Source organism: Mobula hypostoma, chromosome 1 (genome assembly GCF_963921235.1).
Source record: "Mobula hypostoma chromosome 1, sMobHyp1.1, whole genome shotgun sequence".
Lineage (NCBI taxonomy): Eukaryota > Metazoa > Chordata > Chondrichthyes > Myliobatiformes > Myliobatidae > Mobula > Mobula hypostoma.
In genome coordinates, this window is record NC_086097.1 from 102,229,842 (window position 1) to 102,250,044 (window position 20,203).

The 20,203-nt window shown below is 43.1% G+C and overlaps 1 protein-coding gene across 6 annotated transcripts in view; it reads right to left on the minus strand.

Annotated features, from left to right (window-relative positions):
• Nucleotides 1-19,722, minus strand: part of mideasb (mitotic deacetylase associated SANT domain protein b) — a 116,968-nt gene extending 97,246 nt beyond the window's left edge. The window contains exon 1 of one of the 6 annotated variants that reach the window (XM_063054026.1): nt 19,465-19,722. The gene's annotated coding sequence lies outside the window, so the exon portion shown is untranslated. The other 5 variants (XM_063054061.1, XM_063054032.1, XM_063054069.1 and 2 more) reach the window with 5 other exon arrangements.
• Nucleotides 19,723-20,203: the final 481 nt, after the last annotated feature.

Genomic DNA, 20,203 nt, shown 5'->3' on the forward strand with positions numbered 1-20,203 from the left:
ACAAAGTGATCTAAATTAATTACAAATATAAAACACAAAATAATTGATTGCATAAGTGTTCACTCCCTTTTCAATTGACTGTAGTAAAATACACCTGTATCTGGAAGGTCCAACTGCTGGCTGAACAGGGTTGTACGGTGGCTGGTGGTTGTGGAAAGAGAAAGTTGAGTTGTGACTGGAAAATGGCGGGAAGGGAGAGAACATCAAGGAAAGAGCCAAGCTGCTGAAGGAAGTTTTTGGTGAAAGTGGAAGTGAACTAGAGACGGAAGTCAGTGGGAAAGAGGAACGGAATGGAAAGAGGAAGAAAAGAAAGCAGAGCTACGGGATATCAGACTCTGAGGAGTCAGCGGATGATCAAAGCAGGACAGCAAAACAATGGAAAGAAGATGAGATTAAAGCAATCATAAAACTAAGTGAAGACGGGGTGTCTTTTGGTGATTGGAACCCGATTCATTTGATGAAGATGCTCAACAAAATTATAGGTGAGGTTAAAGGAGCAAAGACTTTACGAAATGGATCGCTATTAGTGATATGTCGGGATAGTGCCCAGCAAGGTAAAGTGCTAAGATTATGTAAAATAGATGGCAAAGTACAATGCTCAGTACCCAACAATAGAAAGTGGACTAGAAGAGTTATTTCGGGGATACCAACAAAAGTTACTATGGATGAGATTAAACAGAACATAAAAGGAGCAAAAATTATTGAGGCCAGATGTTTGAAAGTTACAAGAAACAGGAAAAAGTGTGATAGTTTATCAGTAATGATTAACTTTGATGAAGAGAGATTGCCGACTAATGTTTACTCAGGGTATGTGTGTTATGCAGTTAGAATATATATACCACCGCCTTTAAGATGCTATAAATGTCAGAAATTCGGACACATTGCGGCAGTTTGCAGAGGAAAACAAAGATGTGGGAGATGTGCTGGAGAACATGAATATGGGAAATGTGAAGTGGGAGCTAGGCTGAAATGCTGCAATTGTGACGAGGAACACAGCGCAGCTTATTGAGGGTGCACTTACAGAAGAAGGCAGCTGAGACAATATGTAAAAGTAACTCAAGGAATCAGTTATGCAGAGGCAGTGAAAGAATTTGATGAAAAAAGGCTGTCAAGCAAACAAGTACAGGGAATAATAAACTGGTGAATTGTGAGAGCTGTAATATGAAAAATAAGGATACACTATTAATGAGTAGAAAGGAGTTCGTGCTTTTTATGGTGGATGCAATTAATTGTTCAGCGCAAACAAGCAAAAGAACTGGGAAAATTAAAATCATCAAGTCTGCAGAAAAGTATCTTGGTATTAAAGGAATTAGGTGGGAAGAAGTCAAAGAAACGCTGAATGGAGGATCCAACAGTTCACAGGCAGGGGAAATGGAATCTTAATGGCAGTATATTTATCGTAAATGGTCGAGAACTTATGAAATGTTTCAGAATTTAAGGAAAATCCTCAGATTTTATGGTTGAAGCCCAGCGTAAATGTGCAGAACTCCAACAACAAAGAAGTACCCGACAAGAACAACGGTGAATTGGAAAATGGAGGAAATTATTACAAGGATACAAAAGGAAAAGGAATTTGTTGCAAAGTGAATTATCTACATTCAGATTATAAAATGAAAACATGGAAGCAAATGAAGAAGAACTCTGAGGTCTCAGTAAACAACTGCAGGCTACGATCCAAGAAAAGGAAAGCATGGAAAAGCAGATAGACTTGGAAAAACAACAATTTTAAAAGTACAACGTGCGATAATTACTATTCTTTAACAAGACGATTTTAGTCTTACAAGTGATGTAGATGAAATCAATGTAACTGAGGTAATGCAACTACATGAAAACGTGACATAATTAGGGAAGAATAGCAGTTTGCGGCATTATCTAATGAGCGCATCAAGTATTCATGAGGAATTGCAACTACACAGTGATGCTAATAGAGAACTGCAGGCTGAACTAGATTGTCTAAAGTAGGGAACTCCAGGACATATTTGGTTGGAATACCACAAGTCTAGCAGGTGGCAGTAATGCACTGAAAACTGGTTGCCAACCGCCATAAAACAAAAAAGAATAGAAGGTGGTCCAGTTGCATGTGAGTCAATATCCTGGCAAAAACTACACCATGAAGACAAAAGAACACTCCAAGCAACTCTGTGAAAAGGTTATTGAAAAGCACAAGTCAAGAGATGGATACAAGAAAATTTCCAAGTCACTAAAGATCCTTTGGAATACAGTTAAGTCAATCATCAAGAAATGGAAAGAATATGGCACAGTTGTAAATCTGCCTAGATCAGGTTATCCTCAAAAACTGAGTGACTGTGCAAGAAGGGGACTAGTGAGGGAGGCCACCAAGAGACCTATGACAACTCTGGAGGAGTTACAAGCTTCAGTGGTTGAGATGGGAGAGACTGTGCATACAACAGCTGTTGCCCAGGTGCTTCACCAGTCACAGCTTTATGGGAGAGTGGCAAAGAGAAAGCCACTGCTGGGGAAAAAAATAACTCACACGAAATCTTCGCTAGAGTTTGCCAACAGGTATGTGGGAGACTCTGAAGTCAGCTGGAAGGAGGTTCTATGGTCTGATGAAACCAAAATTGAGTTTTTTGACCATCAGACTAAATGCTAAATTTGGTCAGAAACACACCATCCCTACTGTGAAGCACGGTGGTGGCTGCATCAAGCTGTGGGGATGCTTCAGTGCAGCAGGCCGTGGAAGGCTTGTGAAGGTAGAGGGTAAAATGAATGCAGCAAAATGCAAGGAAGACCCAGAGGAAAACCTGATGCAGTCTGCAAGAGAACTGTGACTTGGGAGAAGATTTGTTTTCCAGTAAGACAATGACCCCAAACATAAAGCCAAAGCTACACAGGAATGGCTTAAAAACAACAAAGTTAATGTCCTGGAGTGGCCAAGTCAGAGCCCAGACCTCAATCCTATTGAGAATTTGTGACTGGTCTTGAAAAGGGCTGTTCACTCATGATCCACATAAACCTTGGGCAGTCTTGTTAGGAAGAATGGGGAAAATTGCAGTGTCCAGATGTGCAAAGCTGACAGAGACCGATCCACACAGACTCACGGCTGTAATTGCTGCCAAAGGTGCATCTACTAAATACTGACTTGAAGGGGGAATATACTTATGCAATCAATTATTTTGTGTTTTATATTTGCAATTAACTTAGATCACTTTGTAGAGATCTGTTTTCACTTTGATATGAAAGTCTTTTTCTCTTGATCAGTGTCCAAAAAAAGCCAAATTAAATCCCCACTGTGATTCAATGTTATAAAACATGGAAACTTCTGGGGGGGGGGGGGATACTTTTTATAGACACTGTATGATGGTGGAGAGGAAATAGATGGTCCTGAAATATCAAGTGTGTGCCTTCAGGCTCATGTACTTCCTTCCAGATGGTAGCAATGAGAAGAGGGCATGTCCTGGCTGATGGGGGTCCTTCCAAAGGTGTCCTGGATGCTGGGGAGGCTGATGGAGCTGGCTGAGTTTACAACTTTCTGATCCTGTGCAGTGGCCCCTCCATACCAGACAGTGATGCAGCCCATTAGAATGTTCTCCACTGCACATCCGTAAAAATTTGCGAGTATCTTTGGTGACATACCAAATCTCCTCAGACTCCTAATGAAATACAGCCACTGCCATGCCTTCTTTGTAAATGCACTGATATGCTGGGTCCAGGATGGATCTTGAGAGGTGTTGACACCCAGGCACTTGAAACTGCTCACCCTTTCCACTTCTGATCCCTCGATGAGGACTGGTGTTTGTTCCCTTGACTTGTTCTTCCTGAAGTCCATAGTCGATTCCTTGGTCTTACTGGTGTTGAGTGCAAGGTTGTTGTGACAGCACTCCACTATCGATCCAGCTAATCTCTCTGTCTTCTGTGCCCCTCATCATCACCATCTGAAATTCTGCCAACAATAGTCATGTCATTGGGAAATTCATAGATGGCATTTGAGCTATGCCTACCCAACAATTATGGGTATAGAGAGAGAGTAGAGCAGTGGGCTAAACACACATCCTTGAGGTGCACCAGTGTTGATTGTCAGTGAGGTGGAGATGTTATTTCCAATCCACACAGACTGTGGTCTCCCGATGAGGAAGTCACTGGTCCAGTGACAGAGAGGTCCAGAGGCCCAGGTTTGGAGCTTGTTGATTAGAACTGAGGTATGATGATGTTGAATGCTGAGCTGTAGTCAATTAACAGCAGCCTGACATGGGTATTGTCCAGGTAATCCAAGTCCAAATGGAGACCAGTGAGATTGCATCTGCTGTAGACCTATTGTGGCAATAGGCAAATTACAACAGGTCCAGGACCTTGCATAGGCAGAAGTTGGTCATCAACCTCTCAAAGCACTTCATCAAAATAAATGTGAGTGTAACTGGGCAACAGTCACTGACATGGCTCACCCTGCTCTTGGGCACTGGTTTGATTGTTGGCAACCTATGACGGGCAAGCATGCCATAGGCATTTTTACCAGCTGATCTGATGTTGCTACTTTTAGTGTCTTGTGGCTTTGCACCCAAGACCACTCCAAGATCCTGCTACCTACTACATACTTTCCTCCTTGCATATGGCCTCATTTCACATCAGCAACATTTTACATTTGTCTGGACTGAGCTCCATCTACCACTTTACTGCCTATTTTTCTGTTGATAATCTTCCTCACCATCCACAACTTAATTTTTATGTAGTCTATTGAGGAGGGTCTCAGAATTGACCATGGATATTGTCTTAGCTGTCTAGATACACATACCCAGGCAGTACGATATGGAGAGCAAACTGTTCCCCATGTAGCAAGCTCCCCCCCCCCCCACCCCCCACACACATCTGATGAACCTAAAGGAACGGCAGAGGCCGAAACAGTCTGGCACCAGCAGCATCGCAGGAGTTGCCAGTCAGCATTGAGTTCAATGTAGGGCTGCCTCAGGGACTCCAGCTCCAGATTTTTCCCTCTGGATTTACTCCCAAAGTCTTCCCCATGAGTGGGTATAGCCACAAGGCAAAGGAGGTTTGAGATCAGGGTTTTCCTTCTCCTAGATGAGCTGCCAAGCACGGCTGATGAGCCCCATCTGCCCAAAGTGGAACATCACTGGTTAGAGAACTCCAGTCAGAATAATACCCCCTCCACCACCACCTTCCATCTTCTAAGGAAAAGCCAAATCTTAATCCAATCTATCAAGTCATCAATTATCTGTGGAGTTTCAATTTCAAATGTACCATCACTATACCTTTCAATGCAGGTGCTTTATAAAATGGTGAAAATTCTATTTGCATTATACGTTTTCCTTTTCTTTATAACATGGTACTTTGATCCAAAGGTTTAAGGCACACGATGACTTGGTAGACCAGATTCAAAACTGCACCAACAGTATATAATTACTACAGCATGCTTTTGGAACACCTTGTGAAATACCAAGTTATTGTTGGAAGACAGTATGGGTATCTGTATTTGTTTTCTGACAATTTATGCAAATACATAATGCCTATTGGTGTAAAACTGGCAACATTCAACCATGTATTTGTTTCTATTTGCACAATATCAAACCAACAGCAGAGGAGATGCCAGATCTTTGAAAGCACAAATCAATTTGTCCTAATCTGTTGCTATATTTTCCACAAAATTGCTTCTTTTTCTTTATCAAAGCCACTGATTAGATCATTCATGAATGTGACAGGTTGAACAATGCCAGCACATCCATTTCAGTCTTCCCACCTTCCATCAATGTTTCTCCATCCAGCTGGACTCTGCCGTACTTGCCTGGCTCTATGTTGTTTTCCAACTTGAGTCCGAGTCATCCACAGCAGCCTTGCTACACAACCCAACATCAGTACCTCTGGTGTTTCCATCTTTGGCCCCTCCTGCAACTCATCTGCAGGTTGCATATGGCATGACCATGCAAAAATACCAGTCCTACCTCTCACAGCTTTACCTCCTCTCTTCCTCCTCCAGAGCCTTAAACTGACCGATCACTCGTAATGGACAGCAGAAACATGCACAAGTAAAAATAGGGAAGCCTGAAGTTATTGACTTTGGATCTGGGTGAAATCTGTTCCACTGCCATCAGCTCTCCAGCCCTCGACCATCATTCTGAAGCTGAATGGGACTGCCTACTATCTTGGTATCACATATGACTCAAAGATGAACTTTCTGCCAAAGTCAGCATTGATGCCATCACCAAATCGTCCATTTCCATCTGATAAAGCTTCCTGATTCACCAACCTTTCACACAGAAAATATCTGATTTTTCACTTGCCACTATTTTCCTCACTTTCCTTTTCACAGAAATCAAAATAAAAGGTATTTCCACATTTCTCTTGACACACTAAAGGTGTAATTGTGCTGGAGAGAGTACAGATGAGGTTCAACACGAGAAAATATTTCAGCAACCTAAAATAGAAGATTTTAAGAGGGAATTATTTACTCCCTCATTTAAATTTCTCAGCTGATCTTTCACCTCAGCACCACTTTCTCCCACTAATTCCAGATCTCTCGATTCCCTTAACAGGTAAAAATGTAATGACCTTTCTCCTGAATATATTGACGACAGTCTCTATAACCCTATTTATCAGAGAATTCCAAAGAGTTAACAATCTTGAGCTAACCATTTTTTTTTCTCACATCTTTGCAAAATTAGCTCCATATTCACAGACAGTGGCCCTGGTTCCAGACAACAGATTTTACTTTGACTGTATATTCTTAGTACCTGTCTGCATCTTCCTCATAGCCCGTTCTGTACTGTCAGAGAGATAACATAGCAGTCAGCGTCATGTTATTATGGGCCAGCAACCAGAGTTTAATCACCACCACTGTTTGTACGTTCTCCTTGCAACCACATCGGTTTCCTCCCACAGTCCAAAGCTGCACCAGTTAGTAGGTTAACCAGTCATTGTAAATAGTCCTGCGACTAGGCTGGGATTAAACAGATGGGTTTTTAGGTGGGTCAAAAGAGCCAGTTTTGCACCGTAACTCCAACCAAAATAAAATTTGTATGTCTTGTACTTAACACCCTCGTCCAACAATCAATACTGTGAACAGCTAAGGTCCAAATCAGATCATTTTGTTGTTTTAAATCAAATAAATTAAATCTTCTGTATTTTTTTTTAAATCTTTCTCTAACAAAGTCATTCTTTTCCAGTGATATAAATGGAGACGATGGAAGTGCCATGTGGTCTTGTATGCTCATTTAGCCTCAAGTGGTAACTGCTTTTCTCCCCACAAATTCTGCCTGACCTGCTGTGTATTTCTGGCTATTATTGCAGCACAGGTACATCAGGATATTCCCCCAGCCCATGTTCTGAGAAACTACAGGTCTTCACCAAAAGAACACTTTGACACCAGCCTATTTGCTGTGCAGAATATGGCATGTTTGACCAGGAGTCCCAAGCTCTTGCAAAGATACAGAACTAAACACTGGCAACTTTGTGTCAGCGTGGCAGGTCTTCAACTGAGACCCATGTAGGACCTTGTAGTTAACCAACCAATCTATCAAATACAATTGTGGAATCACACTGGTTTTAGAACAGGAGAACATTCAATCTATTGTGTCCGTGCTAGCTCTCTACCAGAGCATCTCAACAGATCCATCCCTAGGAGATGCAAGACGCTGATGCTGCAGTCGGGAGTTAACTGCTCAGAAACTCTGCTGGTCAAGCAGCATCTGTAGAGGCAAGATGACCAGTCTACAGGTGACACAGCTGCTGATAAGAGGCTGTAGTACACTGTCTCAAAATCCGCAGCACTTTCTCCATTACCTTGCTAAAGTTTTCCTCACCATTTATCTATCCAATTCCTCGCTGAAGGCCACAATGGATCCTGCCTCCACCTCATCAGCTGGTAATGTACAATGCAAAAAGGTTTATCTTTGTTACCATTTTTAAATTTTCTTCCCTTTTATTTCTGACCTCTAGAACTTGACACTAACAGTGGAAATAGCCTCACACCACCCACTCAATCCAGATTCATTTTGTATACTTCCTTTAAATCTTTCTCTTCTCCAAGAAAAACAGTTGCAGACATCCTAATCTATCAAAGTAACTAATCTCTCATCTCAGGAACCATTCCCAAAAATATTTTCTGGACTCTCCTCAATACCTCCATATTATTCCTCACAAAGCTCCAGCTGAGGACTGAGTCATCTTTTACAAAGGTTCTCTACTTTTATTCTCCATGACTCGACTGACAAAGCCCAGATTTCTAAGATTCATACAGCTGGGAATGAGGCCATTTAACCCATCGTGTTTACACTGGCCAGTAGGTACCCTTCCAAATTAATCCCATCTTCCAGTGCTGAGTAACGTATGGATCTATTTCTTTTAGAGCAATGACCTGGCCCCCCCCCCCAGCACTACGCATTGATCTTTTGACTACGCATGTGCATGGTTCTCCCTCTCACTCGTGAATACAGCAGTTAAAGCCATTTCCCATGTACGTGCCTTATTTAATCGATATGTAACATACATCAAAGTTGCTGGTGAACGCAGCAGGCCAGGCAGCATCTATAGGAAGAGGCGCAGTCGACGTTTCAGGCCGAGAAGAGTCTCGGCCTGAAACGTCGACTGCGCCTCTTCCTACAGATGCTGCCTGGCCTGCTGCGTTCACCAGCAACTTTGATGTGTGTTGCTTGAATTTCCAGCATCTGCAGAATTCCTGTTGTTTGCGTTTAATCGATATGTAGTTCTGCACAGAAACAACAAATTGGTGACAAGTATGAACCTGTATGTCAGAGAACATCACCAACTGCACTGACGGTTACGAGACTAAACAGTGAGAGTTAAACAACACATGAAAGCCGTCACAGACGCTAACAAAGGCGTGAGTACAGCATAGTACACAGGGAAAGATGCACTGAATTTAAAGTGAAAATAAGGCGGTGATGGCTTCACTCAGGAAAGCTGATAAATTGGGTGGTGTTAATGAAGGCTGGGAGTCATATCGAGAGGGTGGAACCGTATAAACATTTAACACGAACAATGTGGAGGAGCAAATGAAAGCTCCTGCACAGCTTAGTTTAATGGTGCACGAACATACAGTCTCTTGCACAACTGAGTAACCTCACAAATGGTGCGCGAACATACAGTCTCTTGCACAACTGAGTAACCTCACAAATGGTGCGCGAACATACAGTCTCTTGCACAACTGAGTAACCTCACAAATGGTGCGCGAACATACAGTCTCTTGCACAACTGAGTAACCTCACAAATGGTGCGCGAACATACAGTCTCTTGCACAACTGAGTAACCTCACAAATGGTGCGCGAACATACAGTCTCTTGCACAACTGAGTAACCTCACAAATGGTGCGCGAACATACAGTCTCTTGCACAACTGAGTAACCTCACAAATGGTGCGCGAACATACAGTCTCTTGCACAACTGAGTAACCTCACAAATGGTGCGCGAACATACAGTCTCTTACACAACTTAGTAACCTCACAAAGCCTCGCCAAAATCGTTACATTTTTTACAAAATCACTTGAGTCTTAAACTGCTGGTAATAGCTGAGAAATTTAGATTTTACAAAAGGAACAAATCAAAAGATGAAAGCATTTCTGAATACATTGTAGAACTGTGCAGTTTCCCAGTACTGCGACTTTAGAGATGAACTTTATCATACATTAAGGGACAGGTTTGTATGTGACATGCATTGTCAAAGCACTCAGAAGAGGCTACTATCCAAAAGAGACCTAACCTCAGAATGGGAATTGACCATTACAATGTATTTAGAGACTGTAGAAAAAGAGGTTAGAATGTGAAATGTACAAAATGTCCCCGAATGGTGCAAAAAGACAAATGCTCTCAATGTGGCCAATCCTCCCATGATAAAAATGGCTGTTAGTTCAAAGAAAGTCTGCAGAAACTGTTACAAACAATGTCACGTAGAGAGAAATATGCTAGACAGACCAAAAGCACAACCATGTGAAAAGTCTTAAACACAAAACTAAGCAAATGTATAAAGTTAGCAAATGTAAAACAGAATCAGACAACATAGAGTCTGACAGGTGAACTGTTATGACTAGAACTGCATAGTATAACTGAGGCAGATCACAATAGATGTGTCTGGTTTAAAACTAAAAATGGAGCTGGATACAGGATCAGCTCTGTCCATAATTCCAGAGGCTGACTACAGACTCTTTTCTAAAGACCTACACTGGCGACAAAGTGTCTCCATAAGGCAAACAGAAAGCAGATGATGTATGGATGCCAAACACAACAGTTGGAGCTTTGTGTGTTGAAAAGTGGAGGGCCAGCACTTTTTGAACGTGGTTTTGAAAACTCCAATGAGACTGGTACTCAATCAAAGCTCTCAATGTGAGATCAATAGGCAACAGCAGCCTAAATGGTAGCACTCAACAGAGACAGGCACAGCCGCTTAATGCTAAAGAGGTGTTTGAGAAAGGGAAAAAATATGGTAAATTCAAAGGCACGAAGGCCAGAATTGAACAGCAACACCAAGATTTCATAAAGCACATCCAGTAGCTTGCAAACTCCATCCTAAAATGGATGCCGAACTGCAGAGCTTGGGGGCGTCTGGAATTCCTTCCAAGGTTGAGTTGGACGATTAAGCCATGCCCATTGTCCTGGTGATCAAGGAGGGAAGATCTGAGCCGTTGGGATGCTGGGATTTCAAAGTGACCATCAATCCAGTGGCTACATACTGTGCAGTATACCCTGTCACAAATAGAAGGCTTTTTCTTTGCATCTTTGGCAGGTGGGGAGGGATTTTCAAAGACTGCCTATTTGCAAATGGAGACCAAGGAGTCAAACAAAGTTTCTCACAATCAACACTCACAAGGGACTGTTCCAGTAGAATTATCTCATCTTTGGCATTGCATCAGCTCCAGCAATTTGGCAAAGAGCAATGGACCAAGAGCTCCAAGATATCCCAGGAACACAGTGTTGCCAGTCACAATGCTGTCATCAAGGTAAGAATGGTAAAGAGCGCCTCCAAACCCTTGGAGAAGTGTTAACCCAGCAGAGTGAGTATGGGCTGTGTGCAGAGAGAAATGGGTTTTTCAAGAATGAAATTTCATTGTGGACATGTCATTGACAAGCAGGGCTTACGTAAGTCACAAGAGAAGACTGAAGCAGTGCTACAGGCACCCAAACCAGAAAATGTGTCACAACCCAAGTCATACTTGGGCCTCGTAAACTAGTACCACCAGTTTCTCCCAAAAATTACTACAGAACTGGGATTAACATACAAGGAGCATTTGACAGCTTTGGGCCTATACTCACTGGAGTTTAGAAGAATCCAGGGGGATCTCATTGAAACCTACCAAAAGTTGAAAGGACTGAATAGGGTGGATATAGAGAGGATGTTTCCTATGATGGGGATATCCAGAACTAGAGGGCACAGCCTCAAAGTTGAGGGATGACCTTTCAGAACAAAGACAAGAAGGTTTTTTTTTTATATATATATAAGTAGTGTGGTATATCTGGGCTACTCTGCCACAGACTGCGGTAGAGGCCAAGTCCCTGCATATATTTAAGGTGGAAATTGATTGTTTCCTGATCAGTCAGGACATCAAAGGATATGGTGAGGCAGGTGTATGGGGTTGAGTGGGATCCAGGATCAGACATGATAGAATGGTGGAGCAGTATCGATGGACTGAATGGCCTCATTCTGCTCCTATGTCCTATGGCACTCATTGAACACAGGAGCAAAGGGAGCATGGTCAGAAAGATGTGAAAAAGTATTAAAGGAAGCAAAGACTAATAACATCTGATGGTCTGCTCACCCATTAACCCATCCCTGCCCATCAGACTGGCATGCAATGTGTCGCCTTATGGCATTGGAGCCGTTTTGTCACACATTATGAAAGATGGATCTGTGTTCGCTTTAACGTCACTGAGCGCAGAATGCAACTAAGCACAGATCAACCGAGAGGCCCTTAGTCTAGTATGGGCAATAAAGAAGTTCCACCACTACCTCTATGGATAAAAGTTTACATTAGTGACAGATCACCAACCAGTGTCCAGTTCTCAATCCCAGGAAGGGAATTCCAGTGATGACATCTACCCGGTTACAACATTGGGCATTGTTCCTAGGAGCCACTCTTATGACCTAAGCAACACAGCAATGGTGATGGCTTGTCATGTCTTCCACTACTGGCAACTGAAGAAAAGTCTTCATACTGTGACCCAGCAGGAGTGTTCCACACCGCATTGGTGGACCCGTTGCCGGTAACAAATTGCGAAATACAAAGGGAAACACAGAATGACCGGCATTGTCAAAAGTCTATGAAATCACCATGCAAGGATGGCCAGTCATGGTAGCTCGATGTGTACGGAGTTCTCAGATGAGACCAGCTGTCGGTTATGACAAAGAACCCTGATGTGTGGATTGTGTTGTGGTTCCCCCTAGACTGTGCACCGGACTGTTAGAAAATCTGCACAAAGGATACCTGGGTACAGTCAATACTCTCGCCCAGAGCTACGTGTGGTGACCGGGAATAGATAAACAGATTGAAAACTTGGCCAAAAGCTGTCCAGGATGCCAAAAAATTCAAAATGCACCTACAGACACTTACACCCATGGGAGTGGCCATCTTCACCATAGCAAAGAGTACATGTTGATTTTGCTGGGCCATTCATGGACTCCATGATCCTGATTGCTGTGGATGCTCATTCGAAGTGGTCGGCGGTCATACCAATGAAGTCAACCATGTCAGCAAAGTCTGTCTCAGCTCTGAGGACCATCTTTGCCAGAAATGGCCTACCAGAACAAATTGTGAATGACAACAGACCACAATACACATCAGAAGAATTCCAAATGTTCATGAAAAATGGCATCAGACATTTCAGGTCAGTTCCTTGCCACTCGGCAATGAATGGGTTAGCTGAAAGGTTTATCCAACCTTCAAGAAGTCCATTAAAGTGGTGGACAATGAGGACATTTCTCTACGGCACAAGGTGGACAACTTTCTGTGTATCTGTTGACGCGATGACAAATCAAACAACTGCAATACTGTCCATGAACAGGAATCTGAGCCCTCACAGGGACCTCCTGAAACCAGATCTGCAGAATAAACAGTTCAGCCGGTTGCCAAGTGACGCAGCAAGGAGCTTCGAGATTGGACAGGTAGTCCTAGCACGTGATTACCGAGAAGACAAGAGGCCACCCTGTAGGATATCTACAAGAACTGGGCCACCGATGTACAGAGTGGATATTGGAGATCAGACATGGAGACCGGATACTGGATGCTCAGCCAAAGAACACACCTGATTCGACTGCACCCAACAAGTCAGACACCTTACAGCCTCTCAGTGATGTCACTGACAGCAACGTGACACTAGAGACTGAGAATCTTGTCTCAGACAAGATGCCTACCAAACCCGATGCCACTCCACAAGCCCAGAGGCACTATCCTAAAAGAAACAGAGCACCATCCAAAAGACTGAATCTTTAGAACTGGGAAGTTAATTATGGACTGTTATTGTGAAATATGGAATGGGTTTACAAAAGGGAAATTGAATGTTTTGTACACTGTTTTATGTTGATTAATCCAAAGAGGAATAAGTGTAATGTATGGATCTATTTCTTTTGGAGCAATATGCATTTATCTGTGCACAAACACAGCACTGACCTATAGACTTTATGCCTAGAGAATTCAAGTGCTCTTCCTGATTCATGTTAAATCCTAGCAGCAACCATGCTACCTGTGAGTCAGTATGTTCCAGGTCCTCACCACATTTTGGATAAAAATGGTTTCCCCTCAGATCACCTACAAATGTTTTACCATGTCCCCTAAATCTAATGTCCTACAGATTTATTAGTTGCATCCTCAACTTTGCCCTGCCACTTTCACTGACCGGCACACACATACCAAATCCATCTGCTTCTACACCATTTCCAGAATAGCATTCTCTATTTTGAATTATTTCTCCTCTTTCTTCCTACAAAAAGACACAACCTCACTTCCTCTGCATTAAATTTCATCTGCTACCCCTAGTGCTCATTGTCCAATACTACACAATTTAAACTTCAGATTAAAATGCCACATTCTCCTGATCCAAACTTCTCAGCTCCTCTATGAAATGGACCAGTTCAATCCAATCTGAAAACTTTTTGTGATCAAGTAATAGAATACTGACCAGTCTCCTGCCTCTCCTCACTTCATGACAATTAATTAAATATTGCTCAACTTTGGGATTGTGTATTTTTCAAAGCAGCAACCATTTTCAAATAATTGAACAAGTAATGTGCTAACAGTGTGTTTAAAAATGGAATATTATCACGTTAAGGACTCAAAGCTCAACCTACAAGTCTTGAGGTCAATAAACCACAGAGTGAAGTAAGTTGCACATAAACAACAGAAAAATACACTGTTCATTTTGTGGTGTTATGTCCTAGTTCTCAGTCTCATTCTGAGCACATAATGCACAAATTCCTCCATGGGACCTGATGTTATATGATGCAAATACTACACCAAACCAACTCAAGATAACATATCACTTGCAAAATTTGTCATTTTCTCCTACATCATGGACAATAAAGGCAAGGCTAGCATTTAATGTCCAGCTCCAACAGTCCTTGTGATTGACAACTTTTAGTGTCACACTTGCACGCAGGTGCAGAAGGTACCTAATAAAGTGGCCACTGAGTGTATTTCTGTATGTTCGTGGTCTTCTGCTGCTAAAGCCCACCCACTTCGAGGTTCAACATGCTGTGCATTCAGAGATGCTCTTCTGCACACCACTGTTAGTTGTTCACCTTCCTGTAGCTTGACCCAGTCTGGCCATTCTCCTCTGATCTCTCTCATTAATAAGGTGTTTTCACCCACAGAACTGCCACTCACTGGATGTTTTCACACCATTCTCTGCAAACTCTAGAGACAGTTGTACATGAAAATCCCAAGACATCAGCCGTTTCTGAGATATTCAGACCACCCCATCTGGCACCAACAATCACTGCACAGTCAAAGTTATTTGTATTGCATTTCTTCCCCATTCTGATGTTTAGTCTGAACAACTGAACCTCTTGACCATATCTGCATGCTTTTATGCACTGATTGGCTGATTAGAGATACCTGCATTAATGAGCAGGTGATCAGGTGTACCTAATACAATGGCCAATGTTCTTCTGCTGCTACCCCTCCTGGTCAGTTGGTAACATCCTTACCCAAGTCAGGAGATCCTAGTTTACATCTTCACTAACCTCCACTGCCCAGCTATGATAAAAGACAGTGGGAAAGAGTCATCCTTTCAATTAAGTTATTAAATCAAGGCCAAAGCAGCTTCTTGTACCGAACTGTTTAGATCTACATCCCTACTGGCACCTCAGAAAGGGAACAGTGTGAGACTAACTGATAGTAGCCTCTCAGCGATCAACAAATCCAAAACTGATTAATCGCTTATTCATTTCATTAAAGGTTGTGAGGCCTTGCAGTGCAGAGAGATCCTCACATGACCACCTTTTAAACTGGTGAATTTATGTAAAATCATGGAGGTTTTAAAAAAAGACAAACCATCATTCCACATTAGCTGTGCACTCTCAGCCTAGACTTCCCCACTATAGGAAATAGCCTCATGAGCTAAGAAATAAAGCAAGTGGGTCAGGAGAGATATCAGAAATGAGTAAAAACTACAACTCTACCCAGAAACACTGCTGATTCTCTCAATTCTGAAACTGATATAAATCCATTGAGTAAAGTTAAAAAAAAAGGTTGAGGGCTATAAAGCAAATAAATCATAGATTACTTCCAGCAGCTTCTCCGGAAATAATGATGCCAGCAACCCCAAGGATCTTTTTTCACCTGAGGCCAGTATGACACGAAGTTAGAAACGCAGTAGCTACTCCAGATGAGGGCATCAGACATTTAACTCCTTCAGTGCTGAGACCATACATCACATCTCATGAGGATTTTCTGATACACCACATCTTGATCTTTGATTATTAATGAAAGTTCAGCACAAATCCCCAAATGCAGTGTACTGTGCGAACAATTCTACAACCAATTTCTGACATTCACAGAAACAGGTGCAACTTACAGAAAGGCTCTTTCTATCATCGACTCTTGGAATTGCAGAACTCAGGTGGAAGGCTGGGGTTTAAACCTTGAATCAGAAGGTTGTAGGTCAAGTCTAGACTCAACCAGTCACAAAAGTTGTACCACTTAGAAAAAGGAACCTACATTTCTATATAGCACTTTTCTAAATCTTAAACCACATGAAAGCATTTCACAGCCAAGGGCCTCCTTCTGAAATTTAGTAAATGTAGAAATAACTATGTACACAGCTAGCTCCCATACAGCAATACGATAGCTAAAAGATCTGTGGTACTGGCTGAGGGGAAATGTTGGCCTGTAGACTGGGGGGGGGGGGTTTCACTCTTATGACTCATAATAGTGAGTAGCAGACAAAGCCAGACCAGAGTTTAGACTAACACCTTGCTAGAAGACGGACAACACTCAATGCTATGTAGCAATTCCTTGGTTGAGTGGAGTAGAGAAGAGTCTAACAACAAAATAAATATGCCCTGGACTAACTGTGTAAAGGGTCAGAGCCACAAGGAGTCACCCTCATCTGATAGAGGTGAAAGAGTTTCTTCTCACAATGTTTGAAGCTCTTGACCACAGAGAGTCATGGAAGTGCAATTACTGAATATATTCAAGGCACAGGCTGAGAGATACCTCCAACTGTGAGGGAGTTGAGGGGTACAGGAGAGTGCAGGAGTAGTGCTGGGACCATAATTCAATCAGTTATAAAATTCCTTGATGGCAGAGCATGTTCAAGGGGAAGTCTAGTACAAACCCCCAAACCTGTTGTACCGTGTGAGCAAAGATCCTGAAAACAACTCCTGACACTCCTTGTGCTCCTCTTTTCAATAGTTAGTTTATAAGCAAAGGAGAGAGCTGAGGTGGCACACTGGATAACTTAGGTTAGACTTCCGCAGTTTCTATGCACTGAGCTGTCAGACATTTCGCCTTCCAGCCCAGCAGGACAAGGGTCAGGCACAGATCCAGATCAACTCCAGTTGCCGCTTCCACTCCTAAAGTCAAACTTTCTGACACACACAGAATACTGTGTACTGTTTTCGGGATAATATTACTTGGGATGAGTATATTTTCAGGAAAGAACAAATAGGCTCCTCTCTCTTTTCTGCAGAGAAACCCAAGACCAGCCTGATAGCAAACTGTGAGATACAGTAATTAAGGGTTCTGATATGGCTGTCAGAGGAAAGATATTCAAAACTCTGAAGGGTCCAAATATGCACAGAATAGTTCCACAAGGAGATTTTGAAAGAAACTTATATATCCCAATCAAAAGATTGTGGAATAAAGCAGCACACAGTAAATCTGGTGTGTTCTGTCTTGAAACAACTGAATCTGCCTCCTGTACCCTTTCAGACTGACATTCCACATCTGAGCAGACTACATGAAATTTCCTTCACAATACCCTTCCTTATCTATGTACATTCACTTCAATGCCAAGCCACATCGGATATATTTCACAAGGGGCTCGTACATCCTGCTTTGGACCCGAGCTGCATTCAACAGTCAGAGCTACAGAACAAGCAGGGGTTTCATAGTTAACATAAGCAGAAAAGAACTCCGCTTGTATTGATTGCAAACAGACATCTGGCTGCAGTACCGCGATGTTGGAGATTCCAGAGTTTAGTTAAAATGGCAGAGCAAACCCCTATCTATTCTGTACGTTGGCAGAGGATCCTTGCGATGGGTACTCGCGCCTCATACGTCCCATTACAGGACAGCCATTCCCCGCCCCGCAGCGTCTGGATATTACCATGCATGTTTCAATTCCAGGACGGGGAGCCCCTAACTGTTGGCATATTTTTTGGGGAAGTCTGCAATGCAAGATGACAACAGCACTGGAGTAAATAATTCTTGATCAAGATCCATCCCAATACGGGAGGACATTGTAAATCAAAGAACAAGTTCCCCAAGGCGGAGGCTTGCCCCGCAGTTCCGACTCAAATCAAGCAAAATTCCGACCGCACCACAAAAAGCAATCGTGTTCAAATAGATTTAACATCTACACCGACCACCGAGAACTCTTGCTGCACTGTCGGGACTCTTCCTTTTTGCATTGCAACGCACGAAACCACTTCCTCCTCCTTCCCCAAAGAAATCTCAATACCGCGTTCAACTCGAAAGCAGCCACTCATACACCAACCCGAAACACGCTGAGCTTGTACGTTGTCGTCTCGACCAGCCCAGCTCTGAGTGGGGTTTTAAAGAGGGATCCAGCGGCCTGAGTGCGGGAGAAGCAAAGGTACCGTGTACCCTGCACATCTCCAGACGACTAAAGTCGACACTCACGGCTGAGGCCAGCTGGTCAGGTGGAATCGGGGTCGTAATCGCCTGAAAGTGTGGCCGCATCCTCAACACCACGGTGCCAACTTGTATTATAAGCGAAGATCACAATGCATACTCAAAGCGATTTTGCACTGCAATACTGTACACTAAAAATACGCGAGCCGCTGCTCTAAGTATCAATGCATTTAACTTTGCTTTTCTCTTTCAACAATCCACGAAGGTGAGGCCAGTCTATGGATGATGATACCTGTGCAGTTTCCTCGTCCCACAAGGTTGAAAAGAGCTTGGAAATGCACCCACGTCCCCAGCTATTCGCTGCATCCGCTCTTACCATCGCAATGCTGTGGTGAGCTTGCATTTGGCAGGCTGAGTCATAAGAGTTTACCTCATCGAGGGCTGAGCGAACATTGTTGCACATTTTCCCGAGGGGGGGGAGCGGTATGACAATTGCACATCATCTGTGCACAACACAATCCGGCGTTCGTCCTCTGCTTCCCGCCTCCGCCTCCTCCACCCCCGCCCCCGATATTTTGCACGCTGTTCTTTTGCGAAAAAAACCTGCAAATTCTCCACAACTTTAAAAAAAAGCTTTGTGATGATCCACGACTACTTCCTGCTGCCGTCAGAAAATGGCACAAGGCCCTTTTAAATCCCGTAAACAGGCCGGGACTTTCCGTTTCATGACTTACACGGGTTCTACTGAAGCAACTCCCTGCACGAGCGAATCTAGGGGGTTCTTCAAGCCAGGGCGAAGTGTTGAAAGGGAAGGTGCGCAGTTTAACAATTAAATTGCAATTATTTTTACATAAAACGTAATCTCAAAAATGTCCACATTATGCAACACGGCCCTTTGCAAACAACCTTCGATCTAGCCAGTATATTTTTAGAATTGAAACTAGCTAGATTAAGGGAGTGGGGGGGGGGAAGGAGAGAAGAGATTAGAAATTATCGATGATGAAAGATCCAGCAATTATTTCACCAACCCAGTCACTCCCGTCACCCCAACCGAAACAATCCCAGTTTATTCCTGCAGACTCGGGTCACCTGCTCACGTCAGTTTCAGATCTCGTGAACTGGACAGAGAAAAACGATCGACACGATCCATGCCAGCGAAAATTGGCAATATTCCGCCGGGCTCCGCGTCCACATTCGAACACACAGTTGGGAAAAAAAGACTTCCGCCAACTTACACAATCGCAGGCGCCAGCGATCCCTGCAAATCGCCTGAAGTTTCACAATCCAGAACTTTGCCTGCAAAGGGTGTCCGCTCACTTCCTAGTTAAGAAACTGCGTCTTCTTAAAAGTTATGCGGTGACGTCAGAGCAAGAGCCAGGCTGCTGCGGAACAACACTATCATAAATGTCATTTCTTGCTCTTTATTTTTGCTCCCTTTTATTTAGTGCATCGTGTTTTCTTTTGCTCTATATTACACAACGCCCTTCCCTCGCCACGGAAAATAAAGAACTATTTTCTGGTAGTGCACTGGCCCACGCAGGCTTGTCTCGAGGGAATTACTGATGCGCTTTCACAACTTGGACTTGCCTACGATTCATTCGGGCTGACTTGGTAAACTTGTTGCATTGGAGTGTGATTGCCCCGTGACCCGCTTCAGAGCGCTGATTCTTTCACTGCACGGCGTTGCACTGTAAATCGTAGCTTTAAAATGTACGGAGTACGTAACATTTTGCATAAGTGTTAACTGGAAAAGAGTGTTTAAACTAGCGCATAATAAATTGTGGAAACATAGCCCTGGTTAGGTTAGGGAAATATATAAAAACAATTGATGAAGTGATCAACTTGGGTTAAATAGAGGGTCGGTGGGTGAGGAAACAGCCCAATGATGTCCTTGTAAATACTCTTGCAGACACCTCTCTGCTACACTGAGGAAGCAAATTATGATGTTTTTCTAACCCTTTCCTCTTCACAAGC